Source organism: Hemiscyllium ocellatum, chromosome 2 (assembly GCF_020745735.1).
Source record: "Hemiscyllium ocellatum isolate sHemOce1 chromosome 2, sHemOce1.pat.X.cur, whole genome shotgun sequence".
In the NCBI taxonomy this organism is placed as follows: Eukaryota; Metazoa; Chordata; class Chondrichthyes; order Orectolobiformes; family Hemiscylliidae; genus Hemiscyllium; species Hemiscyllium ocellatum.
In genome coordinates, this window is record NC_083402.1 from 122817552 (window position 1) to 122835321 (window position 17770).

Here is a 17770-nt window from a genome sequence, read left to right on the forward strand (position 1 = left end):
TAGTGTACACTGAAGAAATACAAAATCGCTTGAACAAGTTGTTCAGTCCTGCTTAGTTCTTAAAACGGTGTCTTTTATCTATCACACTCAACCGCAAATATTTTGTCTGTTGATTTCAAGTAAGGACAAAATAATGCCAAGGCTCTTTCCATGCTTGACGTGTAACAGGAACAACAACTTCAATAAATTCTCTGCCCAAGATAACCTTAAAGTGATGCCTTCCGCAACATCTTAATTACACAATATATTTCTCCTTCCATACATGACACTGTATAAGGGACAGAACGTTCTCCTTACTGTCCAGTCGAATTGAATGAGCTTGCGAGAGAGCTGTATTTTCCTATAAATGTCCTGCCCCGCCCGTTCTCCCTCAGTGGCAAGAGGCAACTGCTTTCAGGAAGTTTGACCCAAAGGTAAAGCTTGCATCCAAGTCAGGATGACAATGTGACAAGGAGGATACCTTTAGGAGATTACACTACCCCTAGGACAATGATACTCATGTCCTCCCCTGCAGTAGTGTTCATGAGGTTGGGAGATGTTAAAGTTACTGAACTGCATCCAGAAGACCACACTGTGGTTTGTTAGTGATAGATGGGGTGGACAAAGGGCTCAGTGCAGAGTGCTCATTAAATAAACTGCTTTGCCTTGGATGCTGACAAGCTTCTTCACTCTTATGGCCAGTTGTGTATTCCATCAAATTCTTGGCTGGAGTCTCATGTACAGTGAAGAGGCATTTAATGGGTCAGGGGTATTAAGCATTCAATTGAGTAGCCAACTTCTGACCTGCTCTTACAGCCACTTATTAGTATGGCTGGTCCAATTAAGTTTCTGATCAACGGTGAGCTCCAGAAGGTTGACAGTCATGCTTTGGAAAAGTTGATGAGAACAAATGTTCTCTACAAATTGTCAAGTCAATCTTGGTATTTCCAGGTCCTGCTATAAATGCAGCTATTAAATGTTTGCATCGTGCACTTTCATAAGAAAAGCTTTGAACAAGGAATGGGTGGTGCTGTTGTTAGAATACAAAGAAAAAAATTGACCTCAAGTTGACGATTCAGCCCTTTGGATCCTGTTCTACCATCCATGAAAACCATGATCTCCTACCTGAATTTTATCATAGCCCTCAATTCCCTCCAAATCTACCAATCTGTCTTGAATATCTTCGATTGAGCATCCACAGACTTCTAAGGCAGGCAATTCGAAATATTCACAACCTTTCAAGGGAAGAAATTTCTTTCACCTCAGTCCTAAAAGGCCAATCATTTGTTTCTAGACTGTGACTGTGTTCCAGATGCTCCATGAAAATGTTAAGCATGACAGAGGATTTTACCAAAACGACCTCAAGACAAGGATGGCTAATCTGCATTCAAAACACAGTCACAATAATTCATCAGGTAGTTATGAATAGCATTTTTTGAATGGAAATGGCCTATCAAAGTCAACTTAACAAATCTCAATTTTCAAAAGTAGTATTTTATAAACACTCCTTTATATTGCTCAGTGCAATAGTCTGATATGAGCTACACTGAAATAAACAAATGGGGAAATTGTTGGAATAGTTACAAAAAAACTAATACATTTTAAATTGTTTGACCTCATAGTATTGCAAAATTCACAGCAAATTTAATACTTTTAGGAGTGTCATCGCTGTTAAAATGTCATCCAGAATTTGACTGGGCTGAAGTTAGTGGTTCTGGTTACTCAGATCTGAATAACTGATGTATACATGGGTGGATGGAATCTACTGACACACACCACAATCCCAGTAATAACAACAGAAATATCTTGCACCTTCATGCAGATTTCTCAAGTCTTTCTAAGATATAGACCAAAAGGTGAAGCCATTTCGCTACATCACATCCAATGATGATCAATCCCATCAAATTCACCTCCAGCTGCATCCATGACTCTTATACCAGGTAATGATATGTGCCACTGGTTTATCGCTGTTTTGGCACACTAGCCAACATATAATAAATTGTCTCAGTTCCTAAAATAAAATTTGTTAAAAAGCAAGCCCTTACCATTCAAATCCCAATGAGACTGGCTCACAAACAAACTCTTATTTCAGTATAAATCATAATATTCAGCATCACTGACATTTCATGATCATTAATGCAGGAAGCGTTTCAACGAATACCAAAAACATTTCCTACTGACGAGACTGACAATCACTCTTTTCTCCACCCCTCAGACAGGCATTTATGTATGAAGCAAATAGTCCCACCTCATTCGATCCAGCCCCCAATTACACAGCGACAGTACCAATATGACTAATGCCTTGTTACGCTCTTAAAGTGCAACCCACTCAAAGAACTGGAGCCACATGACAATATGGGGGGAGGTAAAAGAAAACCACTGATGTTCTCAACTCAACAGCTGTTTCTGTAGGTGGTTTGACTCGATTACTAATGTTAAAAATGCGAATAAATACCACCAGAGTGAATTAGAATGCTTAATATTACATATTGCTTTATTGGGATATGCTATATAAGTACCATTGGATTACTGTTCATCATTTGCTGCACTGTGTTTGTGGCAGTGAGAAATTGCTTGTACGTTTGAAATTGGCAATTAGGAGTATATTACAAAAGGTTTAGTGCAAGTACTAATAGCATAAAACAAAAAGAAAAGCACCAGGGATTCTGGAATTTGTATGCAGGAACAGCGAATGTTGGAAATACTTAGTAGGTCCAGCAGCTTATGTGGAGAGAGAAGCAAAGTTAATGGTTTGAGTTGAGGTCCGATACAAGATCACTGAAATACTGTTTCTCCTTCTCCATAGACACAGGCAGATGAGAGGACTTCCAACATTTTCTGTTCTTATTACAAATGGCTAAAAATAACAGTTTGCATTTACGTAGAATAATCATTCCCCAAAGCATTTGATAGGAGCATCAGTCATAATGTTGCACTATATCACATAAGTCAGCATTACAGCAGATGTTTGAAAGCTTGGTCAAAAGATAGGTTTTGTCAGTGGCCTACTCAACGTGGTGAGACAGAGTTAGAATGTGGATTTATTGACCAAATAGAAGAACTACAAATAAACTGGTCAACCCATGCTGTGCCTGGAAGATGCACAAACTGTCCTCTAAGAATGCACTGAAACTGCAGCATGAGGAAATTACAGAAAGAATTGTGTGGAAACATACCAGTTCAAGATGAGTAAGCATCAGGAGTGGTTCTTGGAAATACAATTTCACCCCCAGCCAAAAAGAAAAGTTGGTGATGAGAACCTAGCACTAATGAAAAGGAGATGAGTCAGAGATCCAAAGACAAAATAGGAAACATGAAGCAAAGACTGATCAACTCACATCTTAACAGATAGTATTCTGTACCAGTTGTAAGTGCTTGTATTACCCATTTGCTTGAATAAACTATAACTTAGTCTTGTATTAATCTGCATGAACAATTGTTATTTGGAATAGCACAAACACAGAAAGAGATAAGCAGCGGTTTAGGGAGGGAGTTCCTGATCTTAGTGCCCAAGCAGATGAAGGCAAGGCTCCATTGATGAGTTGACTAGAAGAACTGCAGATAATTCGAGAGGTTTGTACAAGGTTACAGAGATAATAAATTGCAAGTCATGGAGGAATTCATACAAAAGGATGTTACTTTTAATGGAGAGGTATTGTCAAACTGGGAACCATTGAGAGCACAAGATGGGCAAATAGAAATTGGTATAAAACGGTACTTGGGCAGAGTTTTGTGAGAATGAACAAGAGGATTTTCCCAGAGCTTATAGGCTAAGTTCAAAGTGCTTAACTCAATATTTGACCTGGTGGTTATCTTTCCAAGTTATCAAAGAACTGCGAGTAAAAAATGAGGTCTGCAGATGCTGGAGATCACAGCTGCAAATGTGTTGCTGGTCAAAGCACAGCAGGTTAGGCAGCATCTCAGGAATAGAGAATTCGACGTTTCGAGCATAAGCCCTTCATCAGGAATAAGAGAGAGAGCCAAGCAGGCTGAGATAAAAGGTAGGGAGGAAGAACTGCCCCTCAGAAATTCTCCTCTCTGATGTGTAGCAATTTAGGACTGGTTTGCAAACTTCACAGAACCAGATTAAACAGAAAACAACCTTTGAAGTGGAAAAGAAAATTTATTGATCGTACAACAATAAAAAAAATTCATTAAATATCTGTGCAAATTGCCTTCAGGTGAAAACTCATGTATTCTGTGCACGGGTGCGAAATGAAAGCTGACAGTGTGTAAAATAGGCCATTCAGCCAAGTGGTCTATGCTAGTGTTTATATTCATATTCATAGAAGTCTTCTCTCGACCAACTTTACCTCGCGCCACTGGCCTTACCTTCAATTATTTCCTCCTTTGTGTGCTTATCCAGATTGCCCATAAATGTATGCCAAATACCATACATTACAGTTTTCACCCTTACCATTCTGTGATAGCGAGTTCCACATTCTCAGCACTGCCAAGTCGATATTTCTCTTGAAATTCACTAACCTGTTGTTTCTCTTTTTATAAAAAAAGATCTTGATCACTTTTCACTTCTTTTAGAGAGAAGAGCCCTAGATTGTTCAGTATTGCAGTCACGACAAACAAATCCAAAGTTCTTTTAGAAACATTAAGGGTTTTTAAGCAATAGCTGGGAAATGTAGCATAGTAATTGTAATGAGGTCAGCCAGGGTGGACCTCAGAATATGGGTACCCTGATTGGACCAGGTCCTGGTCCAATCGAGGAGCCCAGGCTGGCAGATATAAACAGGAGTGTCAGAGATTCTGTTCACTGAGAGCTGACTCTGAGGGAGCCAGACCAGTGTCAAGTATGATACACATGTAAATAAACAGTGAGTTGGTGATGGGATACTGACCTCTGAAGCTAGTTCCTGCAGGAAAATATCTTTACGTTAAAAAAAAGCCAGACATTTTCAAGCAAAAAGTAATGACATTTGACCAAATACCATGCAAACATTATTTCTCATTTCTTGTGAAATATACAAATCATAATCCTTGAAACACTAACAAAAGCTTGCTCATGTAACCGCATGTCCAATATTTACATTCTTTTCCTTCTTTTAAGCAAGATGGTTGACATTAAAGCAACATGTTACAGATTTTGCCGACTGCCTCACCTCTCATGTTTACAACAGTTGCATTTGTACATTGCCTTAAATCCAGTGAAGCACCCCAAAGGATGGTTTTAGTGACTAAAATGGAAGAATCCAGTCAAAGAGAAAGGTGCTGCCATGTGCCTTCCATTGTCCAGTGGTGCCTGTTGTCATAAAGTCATGTAAAAAATACTTGTATAAACCATGGATTGTAGAAAAGCCTGAGAGATGTCAACAGTGGTTCAAGTAGGTAAGCAATCTGTCTTTGAATCAGATAGTTGACCATCTTGGATCCATGCCCCACTCCAGGAACTTGGATACAGATCTGGGCTGACACTCCACTATCAGTCTTGAGGAAGAGCTCCAGTATCAGAGGGTGCCATTCTTTAAATGGCAAATTAAATCAGGGTCATCTAGCTTAAGTAGACACGTAAGATCCAGTGGCCATTAACATACACAACCAGTGATGTTCTTCAATGTATCCATCAATGTCACACAAACAGATAATAAACTGCAATATTTGATCTTTATCACTCATTGCTGTTTGAGTGTTTAATTGTTCTTCATAAAGTCATACATTACAACTGTGACAGTGCTTCAAAATGTACTGTGACACTTTATTGAATCTCCTGTGTTGCATTATAGGAGTCATCTTTTTCTACTAAGTGACTGCCATTGTAATCTTAATTGCCTTTGGTCAACTCCTCTGGTTGCATGGGACTCATGTTGAATGAGGCATGTGGAATATCAACACATCTGATACTCTGCCTGTCAGAGCCATCCTAACGGGATTCAAATTTCACTGGATGGGAGACTTCGGCTTCTGTAAAGGAATAAAACCCTTTGAGCTTATTGCACAATCCCAGGGTATAGGATATGGCCTTTAGTCCATCGTATGGTGGCTCTGAAACAGTCTTCTAAGTAGCCCACTCGTCTGCTCCTTGCTCCACCAGAGTCATACAGACCCTTCCATCCAATCAGTCCATGCCAACAATAATCCCAAACTGAACAAGTCCAACCTACCTGCACTTGGCCCATATTCCTCCAAACCTTTCTTATTCATGTGCTGATCCAAATGTCTTTTAAATCTTATAAACTTCATCCCATTATCTAATTCCTTTATTAAAATATTCCATTGCCCTTTCAGGCAGCACATTTCAGATCATTACAATTTGTTAAAATTCTCATTTTCTTCTCTTAGTGAAAGAGATTTTATTGAAAGCCATTTTTTTGGATTCAGATACTACAGTAACAACTTTGAGCACAATGATAACTACAACTATATGTCACTGACTTGTAACTTTGTAACCAATCTAGATTTTTTTATTAAAAAAAAATGTAATATGAGCATTTCTCAAAAAAACAAAACGTACTGTGAGACGGCTTACTTTATAATAAAATGAACTGTTTTATTTGTAAATTGAATCTAGGAACTGTTTCAAATGCCACAGTCTACATTTAAACTGGTGTGGAAAAGGATAGAATTCTTAAGATAGCCAAATTTGTCTAAAAGAAAATAATGGGGCAAGAGATTCATTGTGACTCTAACAAGGTCTCAGGCAAAACTTGACAGCCCACTTAGTTATCTCCTGGTATATGGTGCATTTCATGACTCAATAACATCCCAAAGTACTGTGCAACCAATGACATACTTTTAAAATGTGGTCACTGCTACAATGAAGCAAGTTGAACATAGCAAGCTCCTAAAAAGAGTGTTGTGATAAATAACTAGTTCATCTGTTTTAGTGATGCTGATTAAGGGTTAAGTTTTTAAAAAGGACACTAAGGTGAAGACTAGTTTAAAGATACAGCCATGGGATCCTTTACATCAACTGGAAGGGAAGACAGAGCCTCAGTTTTAAAACTTATCTAAAGACACACCTCTGGCAATGCAGCACTCCCTCAATATTAGAGAGGACCAGCCTTGTGTTTTACTGTGAAGTATTGGAATTGGACTTGAACTTGAACCCACAACTTTCTGACTCAGCGGCAAGAGTGCCAACAACTGTGTCATGGCTGAGAATCAACAATACACACGAGAATTTATTTGAAAACAAATCATATAATTTTTTGATTATTAAGCAGAACAATTTAATGGTTTACTATGGTCATCGACTTTGGTCATCAACCACACACTTGCAGTAGTAACAAAGGTGAACAGTCTGACACATGCTGAAAGAATTTAGCAAGATTCTATTGTTCTTCATAGCGACATTGCAGATTGGTGAAGGCTGTTGTTGGAATAATAATGCACAGTAAGAGGCCATTCAGTCAGTCATTGCATTCCTGCTGCCTCTTTGACAGAATTAACCAATTCGTCTCACTCCCCTGCTCTTTCCCCATGGCCCACAAATCTTATCCCTCAAAATGATTTATCCAATTCCCAATTCAAAGTTACTTTTGAATCCATTTCAATCCAATGCATATTCAAGATGGTAAAACTTGCCACATACAATAAATTCTAATCTCCTCACTTGCTCTTATGCCAAATACCTCAAAATCCTTGGCCCCTTGTTGCGATTCTCCTCACTTACCAAGTGAAAAACCTTCCTCACCCTGTGAAAACCCTATCAAGTGAGATACGTTCTTGTGAGCAAAACATCTTGGGATAAGGCAGGTAGACACCAGTTTGTTCCTGTAGACTTTTTTTTGTAAATCACATAAGCTGCTATAGAAAATAAAAGAGTTCATATCACTTTATAAATGGAAGCACCTTGGAAAGTATAGAGCATTAGAAGGAATTGATGTGCATATCCACAGATACCTGAAGGACAGGTAGACAAGGTAGTGGAGAAGGAATATCAGCTGAGACATAGAACGCAAAGGCAGAGAAGTTACTCTGGAACTGTAGAAAATGATGGTGATCCCACAATCGGCACACTGAGTTCAGTTACAGAATCACAGAGCAGTACAGTACGGAAACAGACCCTTTGGTCCAACTCATCCATGGTGACCAGATATCCTAACTTAATCTAGTCCCACTTGCCAGCACTTGGCCCATATCCTTCTAAACCCTTCCTATTCATATACCCATCCAGATGCCTTTTAGGTACTGCAATTGTACCAGCCTTCACCACTTCCTCTGGCAGCTCATTCCATAAACGCACCATCCAGTGTGTGAAAAAGTTGCCCCTTAAGTCCCTTATATATCTTTCTGCTCTCACTCTAAACCTATGCCCTGTAGTTCTGGACTTTCCCACCCCAGGCAAAAAGACCTCATCTATTTATCCTGTCCATGCCTCTCATGATTTTATAAATGTCTACAAGGTCACCCCATATCTTCTGACACTCCAGGGAAAACAGCCCCAGACTATTCAGCCGCTCCCAAAGCTCAAATCCTCCAACCCTGGCAACATCCTTGTAAATCTTTTCTGAACCCTTTCAAGTTTTGCAACATCCTTCCCATAGGAAATTCTGGTCATTTTATAGGAAAGATGTTTTTACACTAGTTAAGGTGCAGAGGAGACTTACCAGAATGCTGCCTGGGCTGGAGGTTCGTCTACTAAAGTTAAGTGGATTTGCTCGGATTGTTTTCCATGGATCAATGAAGATTGGAAAGAACTTATTTATGCCACTCCATAACCTAGGACGATTAGGAAAGCACTTTTGTCCCCCATCAGTAAAAGGGTTATAAACCAGGGGACAGACTTAAAGTAAGAGGTAGAAGACAAAGAGGAGAGTTGAAGAGAAATATTTTTTTCCACCCAGAGGTAGTCTGAGATTCACAGCCTAAAAAGGGTAATGGAGTCAAAAACTTTTATAACTTATTAGCAGTATTTAGATATTCACTTGTATTGTGTAGCCTCCAGGGTTACGGTCCAAGTGCTGGAAACAGGAGGAGTGTAGTCAGAATGTAATTGACCAGCATGGACACAATAGGCTGAATGGCCTGCTCCTGTGTTGTAAACATCTAGAATCTATAATAATGCCATACAATAGGGACAAGTGAAAGAGGCAGCAAGTGAACGGAGATATGATTGGGAGGGAAGGAGACAGACAGAATGACAAACAGGGAGAGATAGAAAGTGACAGACAGCAAAACCAGAAAGAAAAAGGATTGACATTCGCATCACCTGGAAATGGTGACTACTGAGGTCTAATTTAGTGATTTATGAAACATTTTACTGGTCTATAAATTCTTTGTTGTTTTTGTACTGAATGCCTTTATTTATAAAGCTAAGAATCCCATACATTTCATTGATTTTGTCTTAACCTCTGGCCCATGCCAGTTCCTGGAAAAATTATGGAAATTTAGACCTTTCCAAGTTGAATTAGTGGAAAGAAGCCAACAAAACCCACAACCACCTGATGAAGGAGCAGCGCTCCGAAAGTTTGTGTGCTTCCAAATAAACCTATTGGACTGTAACCAGGTGTTGTGTGATTTTTAACAAATCACAAAGTTTTCAGAAAATGCTAGGAAGCTTCCAGGATTATTTCCAGGGGAAGGGAAGAGGAGGAATTGAAGAGCCCCTTGTGGAAAACCAGTGCATCCCTTAGAGATGAAAGCAAGCTATTGATTGGTGAAGGAAAGTGTAATTAAAATAGAACATTGTCACAATGACGTAAAAATAGCAACCCCGCTACTGCCTTTCAAGAAATGTCACCCTACAAAATCTTGGGCGTGTGCAAACAGATAAACAGAGTTCTTGTGCTGCTGTCATCTCAAACAAGACGATCAAATCTACAAGGGAGAATTAATGTAACTTCAATAAAATACTGGGAGATTGTATACTGATCTCATCTCACCTGTAAGACTTTGTCAAGGAATTGAGAAAGTATTTTTAAAATTTTCACATCAGGTATTTGAAACCCAAAGACAGATGCTGATTGGGCTGAGAAGTGACAAGTAACATTCAGCTCACACAAGTGTCAGGCAACGACCATCTAAGAAGAAGGGCTCATGCCCGAAACGTCGACTCTCTTGCTCCTTGGATGCTGCCTGACCTGCTGCGCTTTTCCAGCAACACATTTTCAGCACCATCTAAGAGACAATCCATCACTGAATCCTCCACTAATCAACATCCTGGGGAGGTTACCATTGGCCAGAAACTGAATTGGATGAGCAATGGTACAAGTGACAGGTGTGGTGGAATACTTTCCACTAGCCTGCATGAATGCAGCTCCAGAAACACTCATAGGCTACTTTGTCCTGGATGGTGTCAAGCTGCTTGTGACAGGCACCATATCCACAAACATTCATTCCCTTCACCTCTGACCCAGTAGGAATGCGCATCAGCTACAAAAGGTACTACAGAAATTCTTCAGAAAAAAAGTCCTTAGACAGCACCTTCCTAAAACATAACCATTTCCACCAAAATGTACAAGAGCAGGAGATATAAGGTATACCAATTCTGAAAGTTTCCCTCCACGCCACTGTCCATCCTGACTTGGAAATATATTGCTTTTCTTCAGTCCTGAAATTCACTCCCCAATAGCATTGTGGGTCTACTTACAGCAAATGGATTGCAGCAATTCGAAAACACAGCTCACTATCAACTCTTAAGGGCCATTAGGGACATGCAGTAAATGCTAGTCATGGCAGTGACAACCACATCTCATGACTAAATTTTCAACAAGATTAATTGTGACTTGACTATATTTCCCTCCTACCTTTACAAACCTTGCCCCTATGGCCTTTAAACTCGAAATGATGTTTCTCAGTTGACAGGGATATAGGAGAAAGCATGTAATTAAATGTGTAAACTAGATGTGGAGCAGACTGCTCAGAAATGCAGGCAACAATTGCTTACTGGCAGCCCTGCCTTTAGCTGCCAAAGCTGCAAGTTTTGAATTCTCTCCCTAAGCCTCACTGGCTCTTTTCTCCTTTACAATTTTTGCCTTGAAAGCCTACCTTACCGTACTTGCCCTATGTCATTATTTCACTCAACTTGAATTGTGTACCATGACAATCTTCCGTGAAGAATTTGCGGCATTTTACTTTATTACGAGGTAGAAATAATGAGATAATTGCTTCAAAGAGGTTTCTCCAATGACTGACAAGAAGCTTGAGGTCATTAACTCTTTCTAGGTGCATACCTGGAGATTAACATGTGATCTCCCAGTGTTAACTCTTCCACGCCTATGGCTCCCAGTGGTCTATTCCCAGGTGTACTATTCTCCCCCCACAGTTAACCAGAAAGGGATCTTTCTTGTTTTTTTTATTGTACCTAATCAGATTCATCTCGTTGGCAATCCTTCCCTGCCTCCTGCATCATAACTACCGTAATGTATGAAAGTACTGAAAGAAAAAGTAAATAAAAATCTAACTTTGCTTCATGCCTCCCCTCAAATCATTCCTCAGTTCCCCATACCCCCCTATTCCCAACAGTACCCTGAAGTTTCAACTTCAATTCCTACAGACTCCAGGGCAACCTGAGGAGAGCTGAAAACTCAAATGCTTCATGACCATTAATTGTGCATTCTGTTGCTCAACATGTAAACTAGTTATATCAATTAAAGAGGCCCCACCATTCTTGATTTTCAACTTGATAGGAATGTTGATGAAGGGCTTATGCTCGAAATGTTGAATTCCCTATTCCTGAGATGCTGCCTAACCTGCTGTACTTTAACCAGCAACACATTTTCAGGAATGTTTTTACTAAAGATTAAAAAACAAAAAAAAAAGGGAGCATTTTAGACAGCAAAATAATGACGTAGAAATAAGGTATTCAAGTATTTTAAAAATTCCTTTATTGATTGGCAGAAAACAAGCAGACTCAAAAAACAAAAATTTGTTTTTTATGTAGCTATACTATCACTCTGTCCATGAATTTTCAAGTTGAGAGTGTGGTGCTGGAAATTTCAAAGCTGATGTTATCTTCACTCTGTCTTTATTTTGTCACAGGCCCAGTTAGTTATTCCAAATCTCTCTGACTCCACTGAACGGTTATCAATTCTTCAGAATTGCTCTCGAGTTTTAAGAAATTCTGGGTTTAGTTGCGTCAGCATCACAGACAAATATTGATATTCTTCCAACAATAACTAGCACAGCCCATGTCAAACCAGGTATTATTTGTTTAGGTATTAGTCCTTGATGAAAGCTTCAATGGAAATAACTTAAAACAGCTCTTGAATATTTCGTGTGATTGGGCAGTGAATGGTGTCTTTGGACAACTCTTTCCTCTGTAGGATTGTTCTTGCATCTAGCTGATCTACTTCACACCAGCTACACCACTTCCAAAAATCACAGAGCATTGAAACAACATGGAGAGACAGGAAAAGCTGAGACTGCTCTCCTGAAAGAAGGTTGAGAGGAGATTTGATAGAGATGTTGTAAACCATGAGGGGTCTGGACAAAACAGATGGCAGCAAACACTTCCCAACGGTGGAATGAACCAAGAACTAGAGGACACCAATTGAAGATGAATGATCAAAGACACAAATGGCAACATGAGGGAAAACTTCAACTTGTGGCAGCAAGTGAAGATGATCTGGATTTGTGATGGAAAAAACAACAACATTTTAAAAAAAATTAGATAATTATCTGAAGAGAAAATGCTGCAGGGCTAAATGGAAGACACAGTGTGGTACTCATGGAGTTTTTCTTCCAAAAGTCTGGCAGTGATGGGTCAAATGGCCTCCGACGTTGCAGCAGTTCTATGAACTGTATAACCTCGTATCGCAGTTTATGGCAGTCTTCTACATTTAGAGAATTAGATATCTTCCAGGTCCATACAGTAAGAAGTGGATCTCATAAAAAGTAGAGACCACAGTTGTTGACATAACATGTCGCAAATCCTCCCTCCAATCACATCTCCTGCCATTAGCTGCCACTGATGGCTATCCCTTCCTTCTCTCAAGTATTTTGGGCAATTCAGTGTGTTAACATTTATTAAGGAATGCTTGTCCAGTTACTTTTTCACAAGCAAGCCAAATGAGATTTAGATCTTAGAGGGTCATCATGCTTCAGGATCTAATGTCTACAAAACAGGGGGAACATGGTATAATATTCACAAATTGATCTGGAAACAATTATGCAGAGCCACAAAGTCAATAGTGAGGTGCTAGAAAAGCACAGCAGGTCAGACAGCATCCCAGGAGCAGGAGAATTGACATTTTGAGCATAAGCCCTTCATCAGGAAGGGGTCCATATCATCTTGCTAGCCCTCCAGCTCTCAGCATCTTGACGTTTTTGGAATGTCCACAAATAAACACAAGCCAAGACCTGGATCCGTCCGCTGTGATATTTTCAAACAACACTTTAGTCATGAAAATTGTAACTTACAACACACTAGCAGATTAACCAGAAGTGATGGGAAGAAAAGCAAAGACTATTGCAATTTCTTACAACTTCTCAAGCAATTCTACATTTTAAGCTTTCCTTTCAAACCGTTAATACGTGTGCTCTATAAACTGAGCTGAAAGCTAATCTTGAAACTCCTGTTCAGTTCACATCAAAAACACTTAAACAAGCTGGTATACTTTATGCTGTTTGTCCCAGGACCAGTCCATTCAATCCACCTATTGAAAAGCCCGTTTTTAATGAATTTCAAATGGTTATAACACACTAAAAGCCTGCTCAGTAATTCTTTTGGAAGCTTTTGACAGCCTTCCAGAGTAGTGGTTACCAAGTCACTTAATAATTTGCCCGAAACATTTTTCACTTTTGATCTAATCTATCACTTGGTCCTTTTAAAATTAAAATACTTTGGCATGTGTGTTCTATCCAGTGCCAAGAGCAAACAGCGTGGGACTAATCAGTCCCGGGAAATCTCCTGCTGTTTATAGAATGACACAATTCAGGAGGCCGCCATTGGTCCATCAGACATTCTCTGGCTCTGATAGAAAGAGCTTTCAGATTAATTCCGTTCTCTTTTCTCCTGTTCAAGATATTTGTTAGTGGGAGTAGAAAGACAGCATCTTGCTATAAGGAGTCAAGACTACTTAATATCCCAACAGCCCTCTGAAGAGATGATGAAATAATATTAAAAGAATGATGTTTTCACTGCTTCCTGACATTGTACATACATAGACGCGCGCGCACACTGTATCCTGGTTTCAAAAGACGACAAATTAAACTTGAAGTAGGAAAGATTGATAAGCAGGCTCAATGTCCTGAAGACACCCACTGGTGCCTCTCCCAGATGGGGTCCAAACCAGGAGCTCAGATTAATATAGTAGCTTTTATCTAAAGTAGAAACTTGTTTCAAATGACAGAATTATTTCAGGACCTCCACCTGCAGCATTTTGCCTACCTCCAATTTACATTATATAACAATTCACATTATATACCAATTTACATTATATAACAATTCATCTGACTCCGACTATTCAATATTTCTAGAGGTCTCAAAAATAAGCGAATGCATTTTCTTACCTCACATTATTCCAATTTGGAATCTTACACAATGTAAAAGCTTCCTGATACACAATGAGAATTTGATAAGCAAATACTCAAACATTGAACTCTACCCAGTTGAACTTTGTTTGAAATTCCATCATGCAATGGGCCACACCCACAACTGACTTCAACAGTAAACCCAAAAGTAGTTGCAACATCATGCAGACACATACTGTTGCAAATAGTTTGGGTTTACTGTAGAAACCAACAGTGGGTGTGCCCCATTTCATGATGGACTCTCAAACAAACAGAATTCTACTGTTTCAAGCATTTACCAATTTCCTCCTTAGAAAGGGCTGGAGGAGCAAACTAACAAACGAAAAGCGACTTTCATAATCTTGGATTGTCCTGGGAGTGCTTTACATCCAATGAAGAATTTCAAGTAGAGTTGCTGTTGAAATGTGGGAAATGCAGCGGCCAATAGAACTTAGCAAGATCCCACAAACAATAATGAGATAATGACTGAATAAATAGGTTTCTTTCTCAATGATGTGGATCCAGAAATTGAGACCAAACCAGACATCCTCTGCTTGGTAAAACCAACGACCGCAGATGCTGGAAACCAGATTCTGGATTAGTGGTGCTGGAAGAGCACAGCAGTTCAGGCAGCATCCGAGGAGCAGTAAAATTGATGTTTCAGGCAAAAGCCCTTCATCAGGAATAAAGGCAGACAGCCTGAAGCGTGGAGAGATAAGCTAGAGGAGGGTGGGGGTGGGGAGAAAGTAGCATAGAATACAATAGGTGAGTGGGGGAGGAGATGAAGATGATAGGTCAGGGAGGAGGGTGGAGTGGATAGGTGGAAAACAAGATAGGCAGGTCGGACAAGTCATGGGGACAGTGCTGAGCTGAAAGTTTGGAAGTAGGGTGAGGTGGTGGAAGGGGAAATGAAGAAACTGTTGAAGTCCACATTGATGCCCTGGGGTTGAAGTGTTCTGAGGTGAAAGATGAGGTGTTCTTCCTCCAGGCGTCTGGTGGTGAGGGAGCAGCGGTGAAGGAGGCCCAGGATCTCCATGTCCTCGGCGGGGGGGGGGGGCGTTGAAATGTTGCGCCACAGGGCGGTGTGGTTGATTGGTGTGGGTGTCCTAGAGATGTTCCCTAAAGCGCTCTGCTAGGAGGCGTCCAGTCAGAGGTCACTGTTTCCCCCCAACTCTAACCTCTCAGCCTCACCGCACAGCCCTCTAATCCCAACCTCACCATCAAGCCAGCAGATAAAGGGGGCGCAGTGGTAGTCTGGCACACTGACTTCTACACCGCTGAAGCCAAACGCCAACTCGAGGACACCTCTTCCTACCGCCCCCTCGACCATGGCCCCCCACGCATCACCAAACCAACATCTCCCAGACCATACAGAACTTCATCACCTCAGGAGATCTCCCACCCATAGCTTCCAATCTCATAGTCCGGGAACCCCACACTGCCTGGTTCTCCCTCCTTCCCAAGATCCACAAGCCTGACCACCCTGGCCGACCCATTGTCTCAGCATGCTCCTGCCCCACTGAACACATCTCTACCTACCTCGACACTGTCCTATCCCTCCCTAGTCCAGGAACTCCCCACATACGTTCGAGACACCACCCACGCCCTCCACCTCCTCCAAGATTTCCTTTTCCCCAGCCCCCAACACCTCATCTTCACCATGGATATCCAATCCCTCTACACCTTCATCCGCCATGACCAGGGCCTCCAAGCCCTCCGTTTTTTCCTCTCCAGATGTCCCCAACAGTACCCTTCCACCGACACACACATTCCTTTGGCCGAACTGGTCCTCACCCTTAATAATTTCTCCTTCGAATCCTCCAACTTCCTCCAGACCAAAGGGGTAGCCATGGGAACATGTATGGGCCCCAGCTATGCCTTTCTCTTCGTTGGCCACGTAGAACAGTCCATCTTCCGTAATTACACCGGCACCACTCCCCACCTCTTCCTCTGCTACATTGATGACTGCATTGGCGCCAACTCGTGCTCCCGTGAGGAGGTTGAGCAATTCATCAACTTCACCAACACATTCCATCGTGACCTTAAATTTACCTGGACCATCTCTGACAACTCCTTCCCCTTTCTGGACCTCTCCATCTCCATTAATGACGATCGACTTGACACTGACATTTTTTTTTACAAACCCACTGACTTCCTCAGCTACCTGGATTACACCTCTTCCCACCCTACCCCTTGCAAAAATGCCAACCCTATTCCCAATTCCTCCGCCTCCGCCGTATCTGCTCCCAGGACCACCAGTTCCACCACAGAACACACCAGATGGCCTCCTTCTTTAGAGACCGCAATTTCCCTTCCCACGTGGTTAAAGATCCCTCTAATGCATCTCGTCCACATCCGCCCTCAGACCCTACCCCTCCAACCGCAACATGGACAGAACGCCCCTGATACTCACCTTCCACCCAACCAACCTTTGCATAAACCAAATCATTCATCGACATTTCCGCCACCTCCAAAAAGACCCCACCACCAGGGATATATTTCCCTCTCACCCACTTCCGCCTTCTGCAAAGACTGTTTCCTCCGTGACTACCTGGTCAGGTCCATGCCCCCCTACAACCCACCCTCCCATCCTGGCACCTTCCCCTACCACCACAGGAACTGCAAAACTTGTGCCCACACCTCCTCCCTTACCTCCATCCAAGGCCCTAAAGGAGCCTTAAACATCCAAAAGTTTTACCTGCACATCCACTAATATGATTTATTGTATCCGTTGCGCCCGATGCAGTCTCCTCTACATTGGGGAGACTAGACGCCTCCCACCAGAACGCTTTAGGGAACATCTCCGGGACACCCACACCAATCAACCACACCGCCCTGTGGCGCAACATTTCAACTCCCCCTCCCACTCAATCGAGGACATGGAGGACCTGGGCCTCCTTCACCGCTGCTCCCTCACCACCAGATGCTTGGAGGAAGAACGCCCCATCTTTCGCCTTGGAACACTTCAACCCCAGGGCATCAATGTGGACTTCAACAGTTTCCTCATTTCCCCTTCCACCACCTCACCCTACTTCCAAGCATTCAGCTCAGCACTGTCCCCATGATTTGTCCTACCTGCCTAACTTGTTTTCCACCTATCCACTCCACCCTCCTCCCTGACCTATCACCTTCATCCCCTTCCCCACTCACCTACTGTACTCAATGGTGCTTTCTCCCCACCCCGACAACCTCCTTTAGCTTATCTCTCCACGCTTCAGGCTCTCTGCCATTATTCCTGATGAAGGGCTTTTGCCCGAAATGTCGATTTTACTGGTCCTCAGATGTTGCTTGAACTGCTGTGCTCTTGCAGCACCACTCATCCAGACCTCCTCTCCTGCCTGCTGAAATAGCAACAGTAGAACTTTTACAATTACCTGGAAGAGCC

General features: G+C 41.6%; 1 protein-coding gene across 7 annotated transcripts in view; it reads right to left on the minus strand.

Moving 5' to 3' along the window:
• The window catches only part of LOC132824894 (phosphatidylinositol 4-phosphate 5-kinase type-1 beta-like), a 142367-nt gene that overhangs the window by 61137 nt on the left and 63460 nt on the right, over positions 1-17770 (minus strand). The window contains exon 1 of one of the 7 annotated variants that reach the window (XM_060839774.1): positions 2025-2081. The exons of the other annotated variants lie outside the window; for them this stretch is intronic. The gene's annotated coding sequence lies outside the window, so the exon portion shown is untranslated. Of the gene's footprint in view, positions 1-2024; positions 2082-17770 lie in introns of those variants that run through there. 7 annotated transcript variants of the gene reach the window in all.